Here is a 12,633-nt window from a genome sequence, read left to right on the forward strand (position 1 = left end):
TGAAAACTTTGATCCCCTATTGTGGCCCCACCCTACCTCCAGGGGTCATGATTTTCACAAACTTGAATCTTCACCATGGCAGGAGGCTTTCCTGTAAATGTCAGCTCTTCTGGCCCAGTGGTTCTTGAGAAGAAGATTTTTAAAGATTTTCTCTATATTTGTATGTAAAACTTTGATCCCCTATTGCAGCCCCACTCTACCTCCGGGGGTCATGATTTTAACAAACTTGAATCTCCACTATGTCAGGAAGCTTTCAAGAAATGTCAGCTCTTCTGGCCCAGTAGTTCTTGAGAATATTTTTAAATGAACCCACCCTATTTTTGCATTTTTGTGATTATCTCCCCTTTGAAGTGGGCATGGCCCTTCATTTGAACAAACTTGAAAGCCCTTTACCCAAGGATGCTTTTTGCTAACTTTGGTTGAAATTGGTTCAGTGGTTCTGGAGAAGAAGTCGAAAATGTAAAAAGAATACAGACGGATGGACAGACGACGGCCAACAGGCGATCAGAAAAGCTCACTTGAGCTTTCAGCAGCAGGTGAACTAAAAACTTGTATTCAATCTTAACCTAGGTGAGCTAAAAACTTGTATTCAATCTTAACTGATCATTTAAATCCAATGAAATATGTTCAAACCAAAATAAGACCTAAACCATCTGGGTACACCTAAATCACCGATTCCAGCCATGTACATTTACCAGATAGTCCTTTGACCAGAAAGTAACTATCATTTCCGTAACATTTTGTCCCTACTTTTTGCATATAGAACTCTTCCTTCACAATTTTGCATACATTAAAGGAAACCACAATTTGATTGCTTGTACAACACAATAATTACCTACATGTATATGTCGGACACATAACATCGTTTTTCAAGGGGGGGGGGGGGGGGGGGGGGGGGGAGTTGACTTCGCAGTTGTTTAACATTTTTGGACTAGCAAATTAAAAATACATAAATAAATAACAATAATAGATATCTATAATCATCGGGGGTGGGGGGGCAAAAACGTTTTTAAAAACCTTTGAAATATTTTAGCCCATACTTCCTTTATGGATCAAAAATCTTAAAATCGGGAGGGGGAGCGCGTTTTCCTAGCTTCACTAGATGGGTTCAATTCATCAGTTCAACCTTACATTCTCTTACTATGCAAAAAGTGTATACGTGCGTGTTTGTGTGGGCAGTCACCCAATATATCTTATTTTAATGTGAAAATAACTAACTTTGCAGGTCTCAAAAAAGTCCGGGGGGGGGGGGGGGGCTCCCTTACCCTCCCCTGATTCTACGTGCACGTTCAGCTAATCATTATAGATAAATAAAAGAGTAAAGTATCATTTAAAGTCATCAACTTCGTGACATAATTATCGAAAATAGAATACTTTCTGGCTGTTTCAACATGGAAATAACTTACTTTTAAAAAAGAAATTTAATATTTTAGGGCCATAAATACCTAATGTCACACCAAGTCCGTTGACAAATCTTGTTCACAAGGTCGATCAAACTAACTCTTCAGCGGCGGTCAATGGTAGGCAGTTCGAAGCTAGGTCGGGAAAATGTTGGGGGTGGGGTGGGGGTGGGGACCCTTAAAATCAAACATCAATGGCATTTTCTTTAAATTCACCTTTGCTGGATCCGTTCATGTCTTGATAGCAAATCCCAAAATTTTTTATTTTCCCTAGTTTGTGAGAGGTTGTCCATCCCACCTATTTACCAATAACATGATTATTTCATAGACATTTAGATTGTTAAACTTTTGTGCAACTGGACCCAGGTGCATATCAGTTAAGTAGGGTTAAAATCCCTCAAACTCTTAATTCAGTAAAAATCTCTACAAAACTTACAGTTATTTGTTTTTTGCAAAAACGAATGTTTTTCCTTTACCTTAGATTTATCATCTGCAAGTGCGACAGTTACTTTTCATAGTAGTTCGGAAATATAATCTTGATCGATACGCTTCTACAATTCAGTATCTCATTTCTTGTCCAATGAAAAGCGGGTTTATGTAAGACGACAGATCCGCGGCAACTTTGACAACCATTAACCATTCATGCTATTTTTTGAGGTAACATTTATATGTACAGTAATATTCAACCATGGATTGTGACATATCTATTGTTATGGAGATAAAACTGTATAACGATTTCATCAAACAAAGAAACATGACTGGCTTGTAACTAAATTTTGAAAGCTGAGCTGCTGATAGCTGAATATATTCTTGATTTTTCACAAGAAAACGATATTCACCTCAAAATGTCTCCAGTTAATCAGTGAATGTTATGCATACACATTCAGGCACTTGTTTATTTAATTTTGTTGATACACCTCTCTCTCCACTAAAGAAAGTCGGTTGAAAAACACTTTTTGCGGTGAAATTCGAGATTTAAAAGGAACTTATTCCAGAATTGGTCGCAAGCAGCACAAGGTTCTCAAAGCTGTTCGATTTCAAGCCTTGTATCAATGTGAATTAAGAATAACCCTCCCCAATGAATATACTTGTTGATGCTCTTTTATGCCCCATGTTGAGTATATTAATTATATAATTTATATGTGATTACGCCCGCCCTACCAAGTGAATCTAGATCTATTAGAATTATTCTGATGAATTATAATTCTATCATACAAATGTTGTGTATTTGTTTTTATTTGTATAATGTAGCATGTGTTACAAGGATACATTTGTTAATTCAGTGTAGAGAAAATAGTTCACCAACTAATAGCTCTCTCTCTCCCCCCCCCCCACTTCTCTCTCTATTTATATATATATATACATGTATATATATATATATATATATATATATATATATATATTATTAATATATATTTAATTTAAGAAATAAAAAGTATAACCTCCAAGGACAAGAACAACAGTTATATCGAGACCAAGGAGGTTATTCTGCAACATACATGAAAACAAGAACTTAATTTCTATTCTACTATGGCTCAGAAATATACAGCCGATTGTTTTCCTATATAGCTAGGAATTAGGTCACTGTGATGTCATGGCAGTTTCTGAAACGGCCAACATTGTTTTTCGCAGGTCACAAAAAAGGAGAGATGGTAGGGGTATTCGAAAAATATTTCAAGTATTTAGTTAATGGATTATATCAATTTGAATACACAGTTTAGCTCTCGGAATGCAGATGATTGATTTATATTGAATGACAAATGTTCTTCAATAATTTATGAATTTGTTTTACAATATATATTAATTGACTTTTATGGCTATAAATTGAATTATCAGTCATTGACTTCATAAATGTTGTATTAGCAAAATACGAAATGCAAGTGAAATGGGTATCAATTTCCTCGTAATCAGTTACTATGTATGAAGGTATATCGCAGAATAATGACCATAGCATTCCTTTGATCTTTGCAATGACCATGGTAGAATTATATACACCACATATTAAATCATCTTCTGAAAAAAAAATCTCTATAAAGAGTAAGATATTTCAGGTCAAATATAGATGAAATGTAGATCAATAATTCTGGAAATGTCAGTGGTTTCTTATCATGATTTTACAACTTTGCAGTAGTTGCTCATGTAATTGCTCTAAATTGTGAATATTTCTGTAGTTCTTAGTTTTTATTATGCCCCCGAGATCAAAGATCGGGGGGCATATTGTTTTTGTCCTGTCTGTAATTCTGTCATTCTGTCTGAAACTTTAACCTTGCTAATAACTTTTGAACAGTAAGTGGTAGAACTTTGATATTTCACATGAGTATTCCTTGTCACAAGACCTTTCCGTGGGTACCAATATCTTTGGACCTTGGAGTTTGACCTACTTTTTGAAAACTTTAACCTTGCTAATAACTTTTGAACAATAAGTGATATAGCTTTGATATTTCACATGAGTATTCCTTGTGACAAGACCTTTCCGTGGGTACTAACATTTTTTACCATGTGACCTTGACCTTGAAGTTTGACCTACTTTTTGAAAACTTTAACCTTGCTAATAACTTTTGAACAGTAAGTGATAGAGCTTTGATATATATATATGTACATATACTTAAAATACATTATTGCTTGCATGCAAATGTTAGAAAAACCAAAATAAATTGAAGAACATTTAGTGTGTAAATAGTGTTTGTGTAATAATTAATCATGACATACAGACGGTGTCGTACAATGAACTGTTTGTGATCTTTATACTGTGGGTCCCTTTTAAACTCCTTTTAAAGATACTTTTCTCCTACCCTTTTTATTAGTACATCACCATTTTGAAGTGTTCAATTTAAACTAAATTAAATCCCAGATGACCCAGAAAGATGTGTTGTGGAGCTCCATTGACACTTCTCCATTTTTTTTAGGACACACAATAAAATGGTCATAAAAAGCCCCAGTAATTGCATTCTACATTGTATTTAGAAGGCTAAATTTTTTGTTCCCTTGAACCTGTATTAGAAAACTGGGGGGATATTAAAGCCAATCAATTTATTTTTTGACTTTGTACATTCTTAAAACATTCTTGTTGTGTATTCCATTTGAATAAAATAAGAAAACTCATTAAAAACATTTACAGGTGTAAAGTGTGAATTTCACTGCTTGTTTCTTTTCAAGAGGAAATGTAATTACACTTGTTGTAAAGAAGAACATCAAACAGGAAATATGCTGCTTAGATAACGTGTAGAACTGCGTTCTTGTGCTGGCCATGGTAGAAACTAAGGCAGAAAGTTTGACATAAAGACTGTGAAGGTCTGTCCATTTCGTTGATCTTTATTTCATTTTCTGGATTTATGAATTAATGTGCATGATTGACCAACTGTGTACAAGCAATCTTGGTTGTAAAAAAAAAAATACATGAAAAAAGTCATGAAATTCAATGGAAGGGTGTGTTTTTTTGTTTTACTGAATGGAGACATCTGACAGTGTGATACCTGGTATGTGAATACTTAGGTGTCCTTAACATACCACTAGGGATCAAAGTATTAGTGGATTTGCAGTGTTATCACCTTCTGACAACTTTAAATAGCTTTATAATTGTAAAGCTGGTCATTTAGATTTCAGGTCAGTCCACTCAATATTTGTTGTGATTTGTCCTAGGAATTTATTTGTGATTTGATTCAAAATATATTGAGTTGGAATGATCCAGGAAAATATGGTTAAATGTCCTGTGTGAATACTTTGGACAGGTAAGCTAGTTTATATCGTGTATGTGATCGAGCATCATCTGTAATACAGTGTAGTGATAACATACTAAAAGTACAAAGCACTATAGATGCATATTTTGGACTTTGTTATTGTTTATGCATTGTTTTAACACAATAACATAGTACATGTGTTTAACTTTCTTATACAATTGATATAAACTTCAATATGTTTATCCTAACTGATGTGTTTACAGGCATTGGGACCTGTATAGTTCATGACATAGTCAAGATAAGTATGGATATTAAGATGATATAATACTACCACTAGAACTCTGATAATTGTTATGCTTTTAATGAAGTATATTATAATTAGTTTAGGTTTTAGAATTATAAACACTGGTTTCATCAATTTATCCAACTTGAACACCAATTTTTGTGTGTTGATTTTGTGTTTGAACAGAACTGAGAAATCAAGCGATCCAAAAAAAAATACAGCTTTTATGTGAAAGAAATAAACAAGGATTAGCTGTATGTGTATTCGAAACCCTTGAAATTTGATTCCCATGCAAATTAATGAAATCACAATATAATGAAAAAGCTCTAGTTTCTTGACAAATGTTTTCTTTATTTTGCATGTTGTAGGAGATGGAGGATGTGAATGCAAAGAATGCAATAGAAGGTAAATTTCCTGCTATTGGTTGTCTTGGTTTTTTTGTGTTGTTATTTTTTTACCAGGGGGCATCTACAAAAGTGTCTGTCATTGTCAGTCTATGTGTGGGACAGTGACATTTGTGTTGGCCCTGGAGTGTGGGGGTCCTTAATCTGACAAGTACATGGTTCTCATACTGTGTCAAGAATGTATTAATTTTGTTGCTGAATGAACGTCAAGTTTAAATAAAAGAAAAAAATAATGTAAAAGATTTCAGTATGCTAATCAAATGTAGTCACATCCCCTTGTTATGCCCTGCCATGAATATGGCTAGGGCTGATAGTATGTCATGTCGGTCTTCAGTCCCTCTGTCCTTCCATCACACTTTGCGTAACAGCTAAGTTTCAAAGAAACTGTTCAAGATATTTTTATCTTTTGACCTTGACATTTCCTTTGACCTTGACCTCATTTATCCCTATATGGTGTTTAACTCCATTTCAAAGCAACTATTTACAATATCTTTATGAAAACTCTTACACTGATACATACTGTATTAGTGGTAGCTATTCAACTGTGGCATTATTTTTTGACCTTGACCTTCCCTGTGACCTTGACCTCACTTTTTCTTATTCCATGGTTAGCTCAGTTTCAATTTTTTTTGTCCCTTTATGAATATGGCCTGGGCATATTATTATTAGTTAGTTAGTGACCTGATACTATTAGTTACACAGTTAGTTAGTGACCTGATACGGAAAAATACATGGTGTGAAAAGAAAACCCATATCGGGCGAGGCGAAGCTGAGCCCGATACGGGTTTTCTTTTCACACCATGTATTTTTCCGTATCAGGTCACTAACTGACTGTGTAACGAATTTATCACGTCGAAGACCTCTAACTGTATATGTGGGAGTCTATATCATACAACTTAGTCAAATGTCTTTCCTTTTGAAACGGCTGCAAGTCGAACCCGACGATAAATAAAATTACTCGCCCAATACGGATTTTACTCGCATGATACGGTTTTTTTCACGGCGTCATGTGACCAAGATCTGACCAATCAGATTTCAACAATTTTGTCTGAGGCGTGATAAGGAAAAATACATGGTGTGAAAAGAAAACCCGTATCGCCTCGCCTGATACAGGTTTTTTTTCCACAGCATGTATTTTTCCGTAGTACTAACTGTGTAACGAATTTATCTCATCGAAGACCTCTAACTGTATACGTGGGAGTCTATATCATACAACTTATCGCTTCGCCAATTTTGTCACAGCTGCAAGTTGAACCCGACAATAAATTACTCACTTAATACAGATTTTTCTCGCATGATATGGTTTTTTCACGGCGCATCATGTGATCAAGATCTGACCAATTAGATTTCAACAATTTTGTCTGAGGCGTGATAGTGTTTGTCATGTCCATTTGTGATATCCATGTATATGAATAAGGATCAGCAATTCATGTTTTAGTATAAAATTCATGTTTTAGTATAAAATTCATGTTTTAGTATAAATTGTTTTTTTTATCCCCTTATGTAATAGAAGTAATTTTGAATAATGATGATTTTTCTACTGATAGCTAGGGAACATTTAACCAATTGCTATTTATCTACATGTATGTTGCAATTTTCTTAAAATTTTGATAAAGAATGATATTCAGAGTGAGTGATACTTAATTGATTCAAAAAGTTTAAAGATTAAAAAAAAACATTTTGAAAAAATGTGACCATTTTTTAATTAGAACATATCACTTTGCCATAGAAATAATGCATTAGATTGATAAGGGGGAGTGTTTGAGAGGTTTTCTTTTTTATTTACAGGTAACTCTCGAATTATCGCCACTCAATTCATCGCCATTTTCGTTATAACGCCGCATTTTTCTAGAAACATTTTTCCTGTTACTTAAAACTCTCGTTAAAACGCCAAATTCGCTATCGCCATTTGCCACAGTGTTTTCATTACAAAAGTCTATTTCAACATGTTAATTATCTCGATAAACCGCCATAGGTGCACATGGTCAGTGAAGTAGTAAATTGGTCATTATCGATCTCCGGCGTACACCTGGACAGAAGGATCCCAGTAATTGCTGTACATATTGAATAAACAAGAAAATTACTCGAGATGAACTGTAGTCAAGTTGTTTATACATCATAGAAACACATTTCAATTTAGCGGCTTCGCCACGAAAGAGGGTCCTGTTAAATTTCGATGAGAAAAAATCATTACGTACCAAGGACATCATCCAAAATGTACCCATCAGGATATTGCAAATCATTTTTTTTGTTTTATGGGAAAAGTCTATAAAAAGAAGGACAGTGGGCGACATCTTAGCAGCAAAGGATGCAATTCTTGCAGACCCTGACCCAATCTCTGAAGGCTCGCCTGCCAGGAAACGGCACCGCAGTGCACTTAATACTGACTTAGAAAAGGCGTTGTTTATGTGGTTTACGCAAGTCAGGACAAAAGATAACTCTTACATATAAAAGAGCAGTAATTCAATTCATCGCCAAATTCGTTATAATGCCATGATTTCATAAGAACAAAAGGTGGCGGTTTATCGAGAGTTGACTGTATGTGTGATATGGCTTGTAAACAACTGAAATTTAACTGTATTAAAGCTTTTAGAGTAAATAACAATAGTGTTTCAAAGGTTCTCTATATTGTATACATTTGTGATATGACTTTAACACAACTTAAAGATTTACCTGTATAAAAAGCTAGCACCATACCAGACTTAAGTTCACTAAAGGTTTTATATCTGATACTAACACAACAAAGTGAATTCCCTTTTGAGAAAGCATTGCATTTCTCTTCTAATTCATTGATAAGGTGAATGAAAAAGTATGAAGTGCAACTTTCTCTCTCCATTGAAAAGGTATAAAGCCTTTTACATGAAGGAGATATTTCCCCCTGGGGTCATCATTAATCGGTATAATTTTCTATGAAAAAATAAAAAGGGTTCAGTATTTTGATTTTTCTCACAAAATGAAAAAAATCCATCTATTTTCCATTGTGAATGGGGCAGAAAATCAGGCCATGAGAAAGTACTGATAAATCCCTGGTTGGTTTTTTTTTTCCATATTGCATTACAAATGTCACACATGTGGGGTATTCTATGGACATGCAGTTTCATTTTGCATGTTTGTATGATATATTCTTTCTCTTCTCATTATTTTTTATCTCATTGAAAAAATGTGTTGAATGTGGTAGATATGAATTATTTTAAATTTAGTATCTGATAATGCATTCATATATACATCCACACATGTTAGTATAATCATTATATGATATCAAGGTTGATAGTAACCATGTAAAGAGTGGAAAAGACATTAATCAAAAATATTTTTCCTTACAGTCCAGATTTTACTGAATTTTTTTTTATATTACAGTTTTTTGAAAATATACAAATGTCAATTTCATATTTCATCCTAATATATTGTAATACACCCTCAAAAGATGGTAATCTGTGCTGTTTGCAACATATATATATATATATTGTTTGGTATATAAAATTTATCAATACTTTGTTTGAATGTGTTCAAAGTAAAGCTGTGTCCACAAAATGAGCAGATAATGATATCATTATCCAAAACTTAGATTTTTTTCAGGTAACTTTTAACAGGTATAATTCTATGCAGAATTCTGTATTGCAACCATTGTTACATTAAGTCTTAACATATTAGTAAATCTTTAATGAGATTATTGTTCAGAGTCGATTTAATATATTACATTACTTAACATTGGACATGTCAACCTTAAGTTGTGCTTTAATATGCTTTTGTCACTGGAAGAAATCAAGGACAAATTACATAAGCCAGGGTTTGACACTAATTAAGGCACGTCCGACCGACCTAGTACTAAATGATAGGTCCGGTCAGGTAAAATGTGGGTTTACTAGTCCGACTGGTCATGTTGAAAAAATAAACAAGAAACTTTATTTTAAACCATAACATATTTTATTCTAATGACAAAAAAATAACTGTAAAACTTTGCGAACAATTTTAATGATGATTTAGGCTTAGCTGTAACAAATAAGTTATTGGAAGTGATTTTTTTTATGTCATCTACTCAATGTTAATTAAAAATGTGAATGTGTGTAAAGTTTGTTTCGGATAAATATAGATATAAATTGAATTAAATTTAATTTAAAAAACAGTTTATTTGAATTAAGTGTGAGAGAGAGTTTATCAAATTAATAAATTAAAGTCGTAAACAGCAATTTTTCGGTGTTGACATATATGAGGGAATGTCTCTATTCAAAAGCGACTTCTCTGCTTCACAGTAAGATGTCCCAAGAGAGAAAAAAGACACAGAAGAAAAAAGTAGGCTTATGAAATAGAAATAAAAAAAAAATTTATTAAATGGTCGAGGTCTAATTATTTTAAATGGACTGAAGAATTTCCATGCCAGGCAGAATTTAAAGAGACAGAAAATGATGTATTTTAAAATAAAAGCACCAATGATGAGACTAAAGATTTTTTATGAGACAATTAAATACATTTTAGTTTAAAATTAATGTTTGTAATTATTTTGTGTTTTAAAGTATTTAAAAATATGGAGAAACTATCAGAAAGTTGGTCAGGGCTAGAGGATGCAAGGTCAGGTCTAGTAAAAATCATTTGAAGTAGCCCGACTAGTCAAAAAGTAAATGTCAAACCCTGCAGAAGCTTTTTGCTTTATTTCATTTCACATATCTCAGTTGTAAAGAGAGTTATCCCTCTTGTGTCATGAATTCATTGCATTAAGATTTTATTTAATGGCTAGTTTAAGCACCTCATTCACCCTCAAAAGAGTGATACAAGCTTGACTACTTTTTAGCCGAGTTGCAACGAAGTTGAACTCGGCTATTGGTTTGGTGATGTGGGCGGATGGGCATCAACAATAATTGGTTTCCGGATGATAACTCGAAAAGTTTATAATCTAATCAAATGAAACTTTGATATATTGTTGGGTACCAGGTAAGGAAGACCCCTATTAATTTTGGAGAAAAATGGTCAAAGGTCAAGGTCACAGTGACCGAAAATAGAATGAAAATTTTAGAAAAATTTGGTTTCCGGATGATAACTCAGGAATTTTAAATCCGAATCAAATGATACATAAAGATATTGTTATGTACCAGGTAAGGAAGACCCCTATTAATTTTGGAGAAAATAGGTCAAAGGTCAAGGTCACAGTGACTGAAAAATGGATTGAAAATTCCAAAAAAAATTGGTTTCAGGAGGATAACTCGAAATTTTTTTAATTTGAATTAAATGAAACTTGCAGGATATATTGTTGGATACCAGCAAAGCAAGGCCCCTATTGATTTTGGAGAGAAAAAGGTCAAAGGTCAAGGTCACAGTGACCGAAAATAGATTGAAAACTTCAGACATATGGTTTCTGGACAGTAACTCAAAAAGTTTAAAACTGAATCAAATGAAACTTGGTTATATTGTTGGATAGCAGGTTAGGAAGACCCCCTATTGATTTTGGAGAAAAAAGGTCAAGGTCACAGTCCTGAAAAAAGATTGAAAATTTTAGAAATATCTGGATCTGCATGATGACTCTAAAAGTTTAAATCCGAATCAATTGAAATTTGGAGGTATTGTTGGGTGGGTGAGGTATCAGGTAAGGAAGACCACTATAGATTTTGGAGAAAATAGATAAAAGGTCAGGGAAGACTATTGATTTTCGGGAAATCAGCCAAAATGTCAACCGAGAATAAAAGAAAAAGAAATCGTGTACTAGTATGTTACTTCGGAATTTGGATGACATAATGGATTAACTCCAGTCTGTGACTTCTGTGAAGGATCATTCCTGACTTTACAATGTATCCCATGCAACTCGGCTCAGGCACCCCTGGGTGCATATATTGATTTTTTATGTAATTTTTTTGGTGATTTTTTCTGGAATGATAAATCAAAAGGTTTTTGTTCGCAAGTAAGAGAATTTAAAATCCAAACTTCACTTTGATTTGATGCATGATATAAATATCTGACAAGTTACCTGTGAAGAAGATGTTCAAATAAAAAATATATGAAAATTATAGTGGTATTTTGTTAATATTTCTTAAATCTATGACTAAAATCTTTTAAGAAGCACATCATTTGGGAAATTTTTTTTATTAGATGATGAATTTTAAAAAGAAATTGAAATGAAATGACCAATTTAAAGAAATATTGCTATTTTGTAAAGATTTGAACCAAACCAGAGAACAAAGTACCAATCCTGATCAAAATTGGTATAGAAATCACTAAAATAATCATATTGTTGCTAATTTTATACACTTTTCATCAAGGGAATGTAGTTGTTTTTATTACAATGTTCTCTGTGACTTCTTTTTTATTATTCTGATCGGGCTTAATTGGTTCAAATTTGAAAAATTAACAATATTTCTGAATTTTGGCCATTTCATTTAAATTTCTTTTAGAAATACATTTGTCTGATATATCTTTTTTCTAATTGACATGTTTTTTTAAGATTTTAGCCGTAGATATGAAAAATATTCAACAAATTTTCATATATATTTTTTCATTTAAAAAATAAGAATATCGACATGAGTCTTTTAGGCATGTTTTAGTAGATATTCATATCATGCATAAATTACAAGAAAATTTGGACTCTAAAATTTCTTGATTTGCAGACAAAACATTCTTTTATATTATTCCCCAAAAAACTCTTATAAAATATTCAAGACTATCACTCTTTCAATGGTGAAGTCATACTTCATATGAGATGCTTTAATGAGGTATTGAATAGAATATTGGTGTAGCGATCCACCTTAACAGATTTATTATCATGTAATGTTACTAAATGCTTAGCTTTTAAATGTGTAATGTGTATCACCATGTATAACAGCATAATCTTAAAATTCAAACATGGTGACACAGCAAAACAAAAGCAGAAATATGAAAAGTTGAAA

The 12,633-nt window shown here is 33.0% G+C and overlaps 1 protein-coding gene across 1 annotated transcript in view; it reads left to right on the forward strand.

Moving 5' to 3' along the window:
* The first annotated feature begins 4,935 nt into the window (after positions 1-4,935).
* Positions 4,936-12,633, forward strand: part of LOC125650404 (protein PALS1-like) — a 69,029-nt gene continuing 61,331 nt past the window's right edge. The window contains exons 1-2 of the mRNA XM_048878687.2: positions 4,936-5,128; positions 5,729-5,765. The gene's annotated coding sequence lies outside the window, so the exon portion shown is untranslated. The remainder of the gene's footprint in view (positions 5,129-5,728; positions 5,766-12,633) is intronic.

This window comes from Ostrea edulis, chromosome 5, assembly GCF_947568905.1.
Source record: "Ostrea edulis chromosome 5, xbOstEdul1.1, whole genome shotgun sequence".
Taxonomy (NCBI): domain Eukaryota; kingdom Metazoa; phylum Mollusca; class Bivalvia; order Ostreida; family Ostreidae; genus Ostrea; species Ostrea edulis.